The sequence below is a fragment of the Cynocephalus volans genome, chromosome 10, assembly GCF_027409185.1.
Source record: "Cynocephalus volans isolate mCynVol1 chromosome 10, mCynVol1.pri, whole genome shotgun sequence".
NCBI classification, from domain to species: domain Eukaryota; kingdom Metazoa; phylum Chordata; class Mammalia; order Dermoptera; family Cynocephalidae; genus Cynocephalus; species Cynocephalus volans.
The window spans coordinates 111,139,799-111,151,816 of record NC_084469.1 but is presented as its reverse complement, the minus strand read 5'-3'; positions in this window follow the sequence as shown (position 1 = coordinate 111,151,816).

Genomic DNA, 12,018 nt, shown 5'->3' with positions numbered 1-12,018 from the left:
TGAGTGGGGCTGGGTATCGGCCCCTTCATTCCGCCTTGCTCCAAGTTCTGGAAGGTTGATCCACTCGGGTCCTCCACCTTCCCCTAGAATCAGCCAGAGGGACCACTGGCAGGAGGTGGGAGAAGGGAGGTGTATTAGTCCATTTCTGTTGCTTATAACACAAATACTTGAAACTGAGTAATTTATAAGAAAATGAAATTTATTGCTTATAGTTTCAGAGGCTGGGAAGTCCCAAGTCCAGGGAGCACATTGGGTGAGGCTCTTCTTTGGTGGTGACTTCAGGGACACAAGTTATCACATTGCCAGACAGGTAGAAGCAAGAGAGACTCACGTGCTCTCTTTTTAACACCAACAGAACCACGCCCATGAACACACATGAGCACATCTGATCACCTCTGGGAGGCCCCACCTTTCAATTATCATACTAGGATTTCTCACCCTCCAAGGTTACAGTGGTGATTAAGTTTCACTGACCTTGGGAGAAACATTCAATCCACAGCAGGAGGAGTCACGACCTTCCCTGCTGTCCCTCCTGGCATCCCCTCCCCAAGACCACATCTCTTGCCAGGCAGCCTCTCCTGCTTCTCTGTGTCTGGGAGCCTCAGCCTGGGTATGGTGACAACTCCCATTGTCACTCATCCTGGGTTCTACACCACCCCACTACTTACCCAAACCCTGTCCATACGTTTGAAAATAGCCCCCCGCCGCCATTTTTTTGAGGCTGGTAAGTACAGGGATCCGATCCTGTGACTTTGGTGTTATAAGGCTGTGCTCTAACCAACTACCAGCCAGATTGAAAATCGTGATGGCTTTATCATGAGTCTCCTGAATCATCCATTCTGAGCAGCTCCTGCTTGCTGCTGGGACCCTGCCTGGTACCATGAACATCAGGATTCAACCAAGAAGCTGTTACGGGCCCCTGGGGGTCATTCTAGGCCCTGCGTGTGGCTTCAGGGCGGCCCCTAAGAAAGTTGCCTAGGGAATGAGATCTGGGTGGAGGTGAGAAGGGACAGCAGGCCAGACCTGCCTTGCAGAACTTTTCCGTGATGGAAATTTTATGTCTGTGCCTCCCCAGCCACCTGGAGTTACTGAGCCCTTGCAATGTGGCTGGTGCAACTGAGGAATTATGTTTCTTATTTAGTCTGAGTTGATGTGCATTTGAGGTTTTTCTCCTATTTTTTATTGTGGTGTAAAAAAATATATATATATATGTATAAAACATAAAATTTGCTGTTTTAATGAGTTTTTAAGTGAGCAATTCAGTGGCATTAAGTGCATCCACAATTGTTTAGTTACCACCTCTATTTAAATGGCTGCTATAACTGATCAGCCCAGCTTGAAAGGGACCCTATTCATTCCTACCCTGCATCCCCACCTGCCCCAGCCTCCCATCTCAATGGCTCTGGACGTCTGGGCAGCATCTTGATTCTTCCTTTCCTTATCCCACCTCCTTCTATCTACAAGGCCCATCTCTCGGCCTCCAGAGCCCACCTCTAGCCCACTTGCTTCCCTTTGTCTCCATGGCAACCACCAAGGTTCCAGCTGCCTGCCTCTTGCTCAACAACTGTGCTTGCCTCCTCTTGAGGCTCCCTGCCTCCCCTCTAGCTGCCCTCCAGTTCCATCCAGTATAAAGCAAATCCAATCCCAGACATCACCTGCTTCCAGTTTTACTGTTACCACGAGGAGCCCAAACATCCAAATGAACCAGCCAGACCCCCACAGTGTAGCCCACTAATATCTCCAACTGCTTCTGCAGAGGCTCTGCCCCTCGTTCACCATGCTCCAGCCATGGGGTTCTCTCTGGATTTCTTGAGCGTACCACTTGTCCCCTCCAGTGCCAGGGCCTTTGCACCTACATGTCCCCCTGCCAGGAACATCCTCCCAGCCCTGCACTGCCCAAGTTTTCAACTAAATGGCTCCTCCTCAGCAGAAGATATCCTTGCCTCCCCAGACTGGGCTAGCATCCCTTGTGACACCCGTGTTTGTTTCCCTGTCCAGATTCCCTGCTCTTGCTACATTTGTAATTGATTAATACTTGCTTGTTTCAATGTCAGCATCCTTTCACACAATTTTATAAGCCCCATGAAGGCAGCTCCCAAGGGTCTCCTATGTGACCCGGCAGTGAGGAGGTAGTCAGTTTCCCTCTCAGACTCTAGAAGAGCCTCTTTCGAGGTTTCCCAGACCCAGCCTCATTCTGTCAAGTCCATTCCCTATGTGGGGTCAGGCCATGTCCCTCCCTGGCTGACCCCCCACGTGTGACTCCCTGTTGCTCTCGGACACCACCTGATTTCCCATGCTTACCTTCTAAAGGCTTTCAATCCTTGCCAACCTGATGGCCACATCCCCTGCTATGTCCCTCCCACCTTTTGGTCTTGGAGACCAAAACGGGCTCATCCTCTCTGTTCCCAGCAGTAAGTAGCCTCAATGATGCAGCCTCTGGGCCTTTGCTATAACTCTCCTGCTGCTTGGAATGCCGTCATGGGTGGCAGGAATCTACCTTGGCCCTCTTGCCCTCTTCCTCCTTCCTAACAGAACTCTGGTTTGGTCTGGTCCCTATTGGCCTATGTGGCTCAGGGGAAGTCGAACGACCTGACTCCAGCCTCTTCAGGGGTTGGTGGGATTTATCAGGAGAGAGACAAGCCCTGTGAACTGGGGTTGCTGAGCTGGGAGGATGTGAATCTGGAGCTGTTGAAGGCCATTTATCACCTCCACAAAGTGCCCGCCAGAGGGATGGAGAGAAACTGTGTGTTTTGTCATTGTTGGGCGTCCTGGATCAAGCTGTGCCTGAAGTTCACCCTGGCCCTTGATTTGCTGCATAAGCCCATTTTGTTGGTCTTCTTGGAACTGAAAAGCAGTGACAGATTCCTCTTTCTCTCACCTCTCTCTACTCTCTCAAGACTGAGCCCCCTGAGGGAAGTGTTTTTTTGTTTTGTTTTGTTTGTTTTTTTTACTGTTGTGTGTCTAGCGCATTAATCCTTTTTTTGTTTTTTGTTTTTGTTTTTTGGCAGGTGAAGGGTACAGGGATCCTAATCCTTGACTTTGGTGTTATTAACACCACGCTAACTAACGGAGCTAAACAGCCAGCCCCCTAGTGCATTAATTCTTGAAGCCCCAGTGACCAGTCCAGGGCTGGGCCCAGAGTGGATGCCTCCTAAATGTAGGATGAAAAATGCCAGGCAGTGTGGGTCTAAACCATGAGCTGGGAGTGGGAGAGGCGGCCCTTCCCACCAGGTGGTGAATGATGGCTGCCTGGAGGAGGTGGCAGCTGAGTTGGGCTTGAGGAATGGGTACAATCGGGGAGAAAGCAGGTATCCCAGGTGCAGGTAAAAAGTGTCATGTGTCTGTGTGTTTATCAGAGCTGTGTGTGTGTTGCGTGTGTATGTGTGCATGCGCTTGTGTGTCATGTCCCCTCACATGACCTGCCTTTCCATGGGCTTTGCTCATTGCTCATGGGGTCCACTAGACCCAGCCCCTGCCTCCCCCTGCCTGCCGCTCCCTCTACTTCCCTCCCCAGCCACACCCCAGAGCCTTTGCACAGCTGTGCCCTCTGCCAGAAACACTCCTTCCCTAGCATGCCTGGCTCCGCTGCTTGGTTCGGTTTTTGAATCTCATGTCACCTCTGCCCTGAGGGTTCCAGGCCCCCCTCTCATGGCCTGCTGAGCCTTTCTCCTTCATCTACTCTTTTATGGATTCACTGCTTGTCTCCTCCCCCACCCCAGAGCGTGTGTACTATAAGGGCAGGACTCAGTCTGCTGTGACCCCAGCATCCATAAACACAAGTCACAGAGGAATTGCCTGACAGGGGCATCTGGGACCACTGGGGAGGGGCCCTGAGGGCCTTGCGAAGGCCTTGTGGCTGCTCTGCCTGGTAACTGACCCTTGGTCCCTTCTGGAGTCTTACGAGAGAGACCCCTTTGACCATGTGGCTGAGGACCAGACTCACCATCGCTCTCTGAGCCTCAGTTCCCTCTTCTGTCCCCGGAGCCCTCCCCTCCCTCCATCTTCCTCCTGCGCCCACCACACACAGACCTGGTGGTGGGTGGGTGTCTGGCTGGCGTCATGGCAACCGGCAGGAGCACCCATGTGTCTGAGTAGCACAGGGTTGCCACAGCAACTGGCCAGTTCTGGTTCCTTGGCGACAGGCCTGAGTTCCAGGCCTAGGGGTAATAATCCACCAGGGAAGGGAGGGAACAAGGGTGTCCCTGGCATCCAGCGGGAACACAACAGACACTGTAAATGCTTAGAGGGAAAGATAGGGGCCCATAGCTGTCTCTTCCAGGGGGTGTGGGAAAACCTCAGGCCGGGCTCCACCTGGGGGCTGCATAGGTCCCCGCTTGGCTCCATGCCGCTCCTGGCATGCTCTCTCTCCTCAGGGCCCCCACAGAGGCTGTTCCCTCTGCCTGAAAAGCTGTTCCCTCTGCACTCCTTCTGGCCAACTCTCTAGCCTGAATGCCCCTCCCTGATCTCCTAGCTCAGCCCAGTCCCCTCTAAATCACAACACCCCAACTCAAGCCTTTGTCATGTTGACGATTAAGTGACTGCTTGTTTGCTTGTGTGATGATTGATTTAATAAATGTTCCCTCTGCCAGATGTGATGAGCTAGGCATCTTGGTCACAGCTGTGTCCCACACACTGAGGAGGCTGCTCTCAATACATCTTTGTCAACAATGCTCTCCCTCTTTGCTCCGCCTTGCCTGCTTCCCCCAGGCCAATTCCTCATCTCTGTCCCTTGAGTTCTTCCTGATGCTAGGTTCAGGCCCTCCACCTTATGTCCACCCAGAATATTCTGGAACATTCTAGACCCTTCTGGAACATTCTAGACCCTTCCACCATGTTATGGAATGTCTTGGAACATTCTAGAATGTCCTGTTCCCTGCTCTTTGTGAAGCTGGAACACCACCTCCTCAGAGAGGCTCTCTCTGACCTCCTGGCTAAACAAGCAGGGAGACCTCTGTCTCAGTCCATTGCCTTCATGGCAGTTATCACCATCTTGAACAGCTTTGGTCACTGATCAGTGTGCGTGTGTCTCAGATTTGTCTTTCCCATTAGAATATACATTCCATAGGGCCGGCCCGTGGCTCACTCGGGGGAGGGTGGTGCTGATAACACCAAGGCCACGGGTTCGGATCCTATATAGGGATGGCCGGTTTGCTCACTGGCTGAGCGTGGTGCTGACAACACCAAGCCAAGGGTTAAGATCCCCTTACCGGTCATCTTTTAAAAAAAAAAAAAAAAAAAAAGAATATACATTCCATAATATTCTGGAACATGAAAGTAAAGATCTTGTCCGGCATGCTTACAGTCAAATCTCCAGCAGTAGCCCAGCACCTAGTCCCTGAGGCTCCCTTGGGCCCCACCCAGTAGGTCACCTCCTAGAGGTAGCCCCAGCTCTGACTTCTATCATCTTGGGTCAATTTGACTTTTTTTTTTAATAAATCAACTTTAATGAGGTATAATTTACATCCAATAATGCAATCATTTAAAGTGTCCAGTTTAATGAATTTTGGCAAATATGACCCCCCATTTTAACCCTATAATCAAAATATACAACGTTTTCATCATCCCATGTCCCTGGGGCCTTTTGCAGTCAATGCCTCCCCTCCTGCTCAGCCCCAGGTAGTCCCCACCCTACCCTCTGTCCCGCGGGTTAGCGAGACCTGTTTGTGAATGTCACATAAATGGACTCAAACAGCATGTCCCCTTCCTGTCTGCTTCCTTCCCTCAATGTCAGTGGGATCCTTTTGGGGGAGGCACATAGCAGTGGTTTGTTCTTTTCTCTCGCTGCGTGGTATTCCACTGTGTGAAATATCACTATTTGTTTCTCCATCCATCTGCTGATGGGTCTTCAGGCTGGTTCCAGTTTGGGGCTGTTGTGATCATCTGTGTTTACATCTTTGGTAAAAACATGTCAACCTTTCTGGATACCTGTAGTAGGTTGAATGGTGTTCTTTCCCTAAGAAAATTTCATGTCCACCGGGTACCTCAGAATGTGACCTTATTTGGAAATGAAGTCTTTGCAGATCTAATTAAAGTAAGGATTCATACGAGATCAAACTGGATTAGGGTGGGCCCTAAATCCAATACGTGTCTTGATAAGAGACAGAAATGAATATGGAGAGACAAAAGGAGACGTCCACGTGAAGATGGAGACAGAGAGTGGAGAGTGTGGCAACAAGGAAAGGGACTCTTGGAGCCACCAGAAGCCAGGAGAGAGACCTGGGACAGATTATCCCTCAGAGCCTCCAGAAGGAACCAGCCCTGCCAACACCTTGATTTGGGACGTATCTCTTCCAGGACTATGAAGGAATGAATTCCTGTTGTTTGCAGCCACCTGGTTTGTGGCCACTTGCTATGGCAGCCCCAGGAGACCATACAATGCCCAAGAGTGGAACCACTGATGCTCCCACCAGCTGAGTGTGGGAGCCAGGCTCTGAGCCTCAGCTCCTTCACCTGTAAAATGGAGATAGTAAAAGTCACAGCCAGCTAAGACCCAAACTCAGCTCCATCCATGTGCAGTGCTAGGTCTTTCTGCCCTTTCCCAGTATGAGTCACACACAGGGAGCCGGCAGGGAGGCAGGGGCTGGGTTACAGGGTAAGGGTCAGGAAGCTGAGTGGCCCAAAAGAGGCCACAGGGCTGCAAATGACTAAGGAAAGCCACCGCAGAGTCAGCACAGGAAAACCTCATTCATTCATTCACCAGTAGATGTACTGTTGGTTGATGCTGGATGTGGGGGGCTGGAACCCTGGCAAGACCCCAACCAGTATACAGAGGCTTCCAGGCTGGGCAGAGGAGAAATGGAAGCTCTGCTGGACATCCAGGAAGGTTTCCTGGAGGAAGAGACTTGCAGGGGGTGCAAAGAACTTGGGAGGATGCACGGGACCGCCCTGTCCTTCCCTTTGGCTGTGCCCGAGTGTATGAGTTTCCTGGGGCTGCCATAACAAATGATAACAACCAGGGTGGCTTAAAACAATAGGAATTTATTCTCCTACAGTCCTGGAGGTCAGAAGTCTGAAATCAAGGTGTTAAAGGGCCGAGTTCTCTCCGAAAGCTCCAAGGGAGATGGCAGGTAAAGGTGAAGAAGATGGGCCCAGTGCAGACTTGACTTCAAAGAGAGCATGGGCGGGAGGTGTGTGGGGGGCTGCTACTTGGGGTGACAGGGAGAGATCAAGATCAAGGGCAAAGTCTGGCCAGTTAGCTCAGTTGGTTAAAGTGCAGCCTTGTAACACCAAGGTCAAGGGTTCAGTTCCCCGTACTGGCCCACCACCAAAAAAGAAAAAAAAAGAAAAAAAAATCAAGGGCAAGGGTGCTTACTTGTCACTGAGCCCTGCCCATGCCTTAGGAAGAGTTCTATATGCTCCTTACCCCTTTTTAACTGAGGTGAGATTCTCACAATATTAAATTAAGCATTTTAAAATGCACAATTCAGTGGCATTCAGTGCATTCACAATGTGCAACCATCATCTCTATCCAGTTCTGGAACATTTTCATCACCCCAAAAAGAAACCCCATCTCCGTCAACTGTCACTACCCATCTCCCTCCCCCACCCCCTGGCAACCACTAATCTGCTTTCTGTCCCTATGGATGTGCCTGTTCTGGACATTTCATATAAATGGAATCAAGCACTGTGTGGCCTTTGGTGTCTGTCTTCTCTTACTCAGCATAATGTTTTTGAGGTTCATGCATGTTGTAGTGTCAGGTCTTCACTCCTTTTCATGGCTGTGTAGTATTCCACCTCAGGGATGTGCCACATTTTATCCATTCATCCAGTGATGGACATTTGGGTTGTTTTCACTTTTTGGCTATTGTGAATAGGGCTGCTATGAACATGTGTGTACATGTATTTGTTTAAACACCCATTTTCAATTTTCTTGGGTACATGCCAATTTTACAGAGGAGAAAACTGAGGCTTGGGAAGGGATGGATTAGTAGTTGAGAGTGTGGATTTGGAATGAAGTGAGATTTGGAACTGGCTTGAGGCTGGGCTCTGCTAGACACTCAGATGTGACCTTGGGCCTGGGAGCCTATAAGAATCCCTGGCTCCCAAGAAGAGCTCTGGGAGGCTTTGTTGTGAGCACATGGCCATTATATTATTGATAAGTAAAAAGAGAGAAGCTGGGATTCCTCTCCTTGCTGACAGCCCACTCCTGCTGGGGACCAAGCACTGGGAACTGCTTTGCCCACTCTATATGAGGTCACCCTGGGGTTGGCTCACCTGGAAGCATCAGTCCTGGCCCTGCCTGGATATGGACTGGCATCTGCTCCCGGCACCCTGACTGAGGTGGGGGTCCCCAAGAGCTGCCTCTGAGTCAGCATCCCATATGGCCCCATTCCCTAAGGACCAGAGTCACATCCCCTCACTGTGTGAAGGGAGCCCCTTACCCTCTCTGCGCTTGACCTTGGCTATCCAAGTTCTGGCCCTTGAGTAGCTGTGGAAGCCAGAGTAGGAGGAAGGAATGCAGAATTGCTTATTCTGTTCTCAGGGACAATTAGCAGCCCATGGCGCATACACAGGAAACATCTGAGTATCAGTCTCAGAGCCTTTTTGTAGAAAGTGTGACTAATTCTTTTTTTTTTTTTTTTTTTTTTTGTCTTTTTCGTGACCGGCACTCAGCCGGTGAGTACACCGGCCATCCCTATATAGGATCCGAACCCGCGGCGGGAGTGTCGCCGCGCTCCCAGCGCCGCACTCTCCCGAGTGCGCCACAGGCTCGGCCCAAGAGTGACTAATTCTTACCAAGGGAAAGATTAAGTTCATTCCCATTTCACGGACATGGAAACTGAGACCCAGAGAACCTAAGAGTTATTGCCTAGCCAAGAGTCACAGTGATTCATTCATGCACTGTGTGTTTACCTAATACATCTTGGGTGTTCTCAGGTAGTGAAACAACCTGGAGGAAAACAGTCCCCACCCTTGGGGAACTGACAGTCCAGTGGGAGGATGAACGATAAGCAAGGAAAGGAAAACGTATGACAGGTCCTCAGAAAGTTAAACATAGAGCTCTCCACAAGCCAGCAATTCCACTCCTGGGAATCTGCCCAAGAGAGCTAAAAACAGGGACTCCATCCTTGTACACGAATGTTCACAGCAGCACTATTCATAACAGACAAAAGGTGGAAACAACCCAAATGTTCACCAATAAATGAATGGATAAACTAAATGTGATCCATCCACACAGTGGAATATTATTCAGCCATAAAAAGGAATGAAGCTCTGATACATGCTACAATGTGATGAGCCTCAAAAACACTATGCTGAATGAAAGAAGCCAGACACAAGGCCACATATCGCATGACTCCACTTATATGAAATGTCCAGAACAGGCAAATCCATAAAGACAGAAAGCAGATTGGTGGTTACCAGGGGCTGGGTGAGGGGGAATGGGCAGTGACTGCTGATGGGGACAGGGTTTCCTTTTGGGGGGATAAAAATATTTCAGAACTAGATAAAGATGATTGTGTGACATACTGAGCATACTGAAAACCACTGAATTGTACACTTTTAAATGGTGAATTTTATGGTATGGGAATTATATCTCAATTTTTTAAAAAGAAAAGTAAAAGACAGAATTTGCTAGATAGGGAGAAAAGTTAGGCAGGGCTGGGGGACAGAGAGTGGGCGTGGGGATGGGGAAACAGTCATGCTGACGGCTGACATGGACTGAGGGCCCTCTACCTGGGCTGCCCTGAGCACTGCACACTATCATCCTGTTTGCTAAAGATGGAAAAAGTCAGACCTAGCGAGCTGTAGCAAACTGCCCGAGGCCTTGAAGCTCTTAGGAAGTAGATGCAGTGAGCATTTTTATTAGATGTTGACCTGTGCATTTTACAGAGAAGCAAAAAGAGGCACTGGGAGCAGCAGCTTGCCCTGAGGCCACTCTGGTGGTGAGGTGACCTGCTGGCCCCAGTGAGGCCATAGGAAATCAATGCATCCCCTGAGGTTTCAATTTTTTCCTCCCTAACACCTGAGGGTTGTAAGGAGGCCTTCAAGCTGGGACCTGGGGCCGTGAGCCCACAGGTGGTACAGAGTGGGGGAGCAGGTGGTGAGGCCCTTGCCTCTGTGAGAATTGTGCCACCTGTGGGCCAGATGGCAGCCAGGCCTGTGTCCCCGCCTGCAGGCTCCACCGACCACAAGTCACCATCATCAGAAGAGGTGTAGGCAGTAACTTGCATGGGCCCTGGAGGTCTCCCACGTGTCCTGGCCCCACCCCAGCAATGGAAGCGCTAGCGGGGAGGTCCCTGGGCTCACTGTGCCTCATCCCCACACCCATCTGTCCCATCTCCTGTTGCCTCCACCTGCAAAGTGCATCCCAGCGAGAACCACACCCCCTCACTCCCCACCGACCACCATACTGGGATGAGCCCCATCAATCTTGGCCTGGATTATTTGCTTCCTAACTAATGTCCCTAATTCCAGATATTGTTTCCGAAGTCAGAGGGGTCTGTTAAAGCTGGTGTTGATTACATCCCCTTTGCTCAGAAGTCCCCTCTGTCTTATTTCACACAGAAGAATATCTCCACAGTGACCCCCAAAAGCCCTCCGAGAACTAGAGCATTTCCTGTTGGCTCCCACCCATTCTCTTCCCCTCTCCCTCATTTTTCCTTGCCATGCAACCCTTCAGGCATGCTGCTGCCCCAGGGCCTTTGCACCTGCTGTCCTGTGCCCTGTGATGTGGGGGCACCTAGTGCATCCAAAGTGCCATGGATCTGCAGCACACTACGTGTGTGCACACAGCCGGGAGCCGGCGAAACCTCTTTTTCTTGTTTATCTTCTGCTGTGTGTCTGTGTGTCTGACATGTGGGTCAAATCTGGATGTTTATGAAGTGTGTGTGCATATGGACGCCATTGACTTCAGCTGTATGTGCAGTGGGTGTGTGAGCTGTGGGTCTCTGCTAAGTGGGGTTTCATGCCCGCATGTGGTTCATCTGGAACAAAAACTTATGTGGTGGCCGACCAAGGGCAGGTGGGGCCGTGTGCGCAGAGCTTGCTGGAATGTGAGTTTTTCATGTACGCACGCATTCAATATTTATCACGTGCTTGGGTGTTCACAGAGGTCAGCAGGGTCCTTCAGTACCTGCTATCTGTCATATTGCACAGTGTCATCATCAGAGCATTTTATTTTATTTATTTATGTTTTGCGGCTGGCCAGGATGGAGATCTGAACCCTTGACCTCGGTGTTTTCAACACCACGCTCTAACCAACTGAGCTAACCCTTTCTGAGTATTTTATATATCCGACTGAATATCTATTGTGTACCTGACCCCCTGCTGGAGATAGATCAGTTGGGTCTGGCCTACCTGCAGGAGCTTACTCAAGCAGGCCCCTTACTCCTTCCTTTGGGGTCTCCTGCCCCATGTCCACACTCTTCTCCTAGCGCTGACTGCAGGGGGGTTTTGAGCCCCATCTGGACCCCTGGTCCCTGCCTGAGGCTGCACAAGTGAGGATTTTTTGATGCAGAGGGTGGAGGAATAAGTGGGCTCCAAGCTAAAGAGGGGATCCTGGGAGCTTGGACTCTTCCAGGGCAGAGATTCTAGGCTGTCAGTGGGTTGGGGCTGGGGTGCCCTCAAAAGCTCTGGATGCTTTGCAGAGTCCCTGTTGGCACCGGACTACACGGGGTCCAGAGCAGGGAGAAATGAAGGAGGGAGGGGAGGAAAGAAAGGAAGAAAGGAACAAGGGTAAAAAGGGAGGACCCAGATGTGGGACTTTGAGACCTGGTCGAAGCTCGGGTATTTGGGGGCCTGGAGCTTGGGGGTCTGAGGCAGGTAGGTCTGGCGGAATCAACTTTTGGGGTGTAAGCATGGGTCTGAAGGGTCTGCAGGCAGGGATTGGGGGGAGTGGGAATTGAGATTTGAGTAGATGATGGGGAGATAATCTGAGGGCAGGGATTTGGGGGTGTGAGAAACCATTATTGGTACATAAAGCAGGAGCTTCGGGGATCTGAGGGCAGATGATTGAGATCTGAGGGTGGAGATTTGGGGAGGGCACGTCAGGGAGGGTTGAGACACAACAGAGGTGGG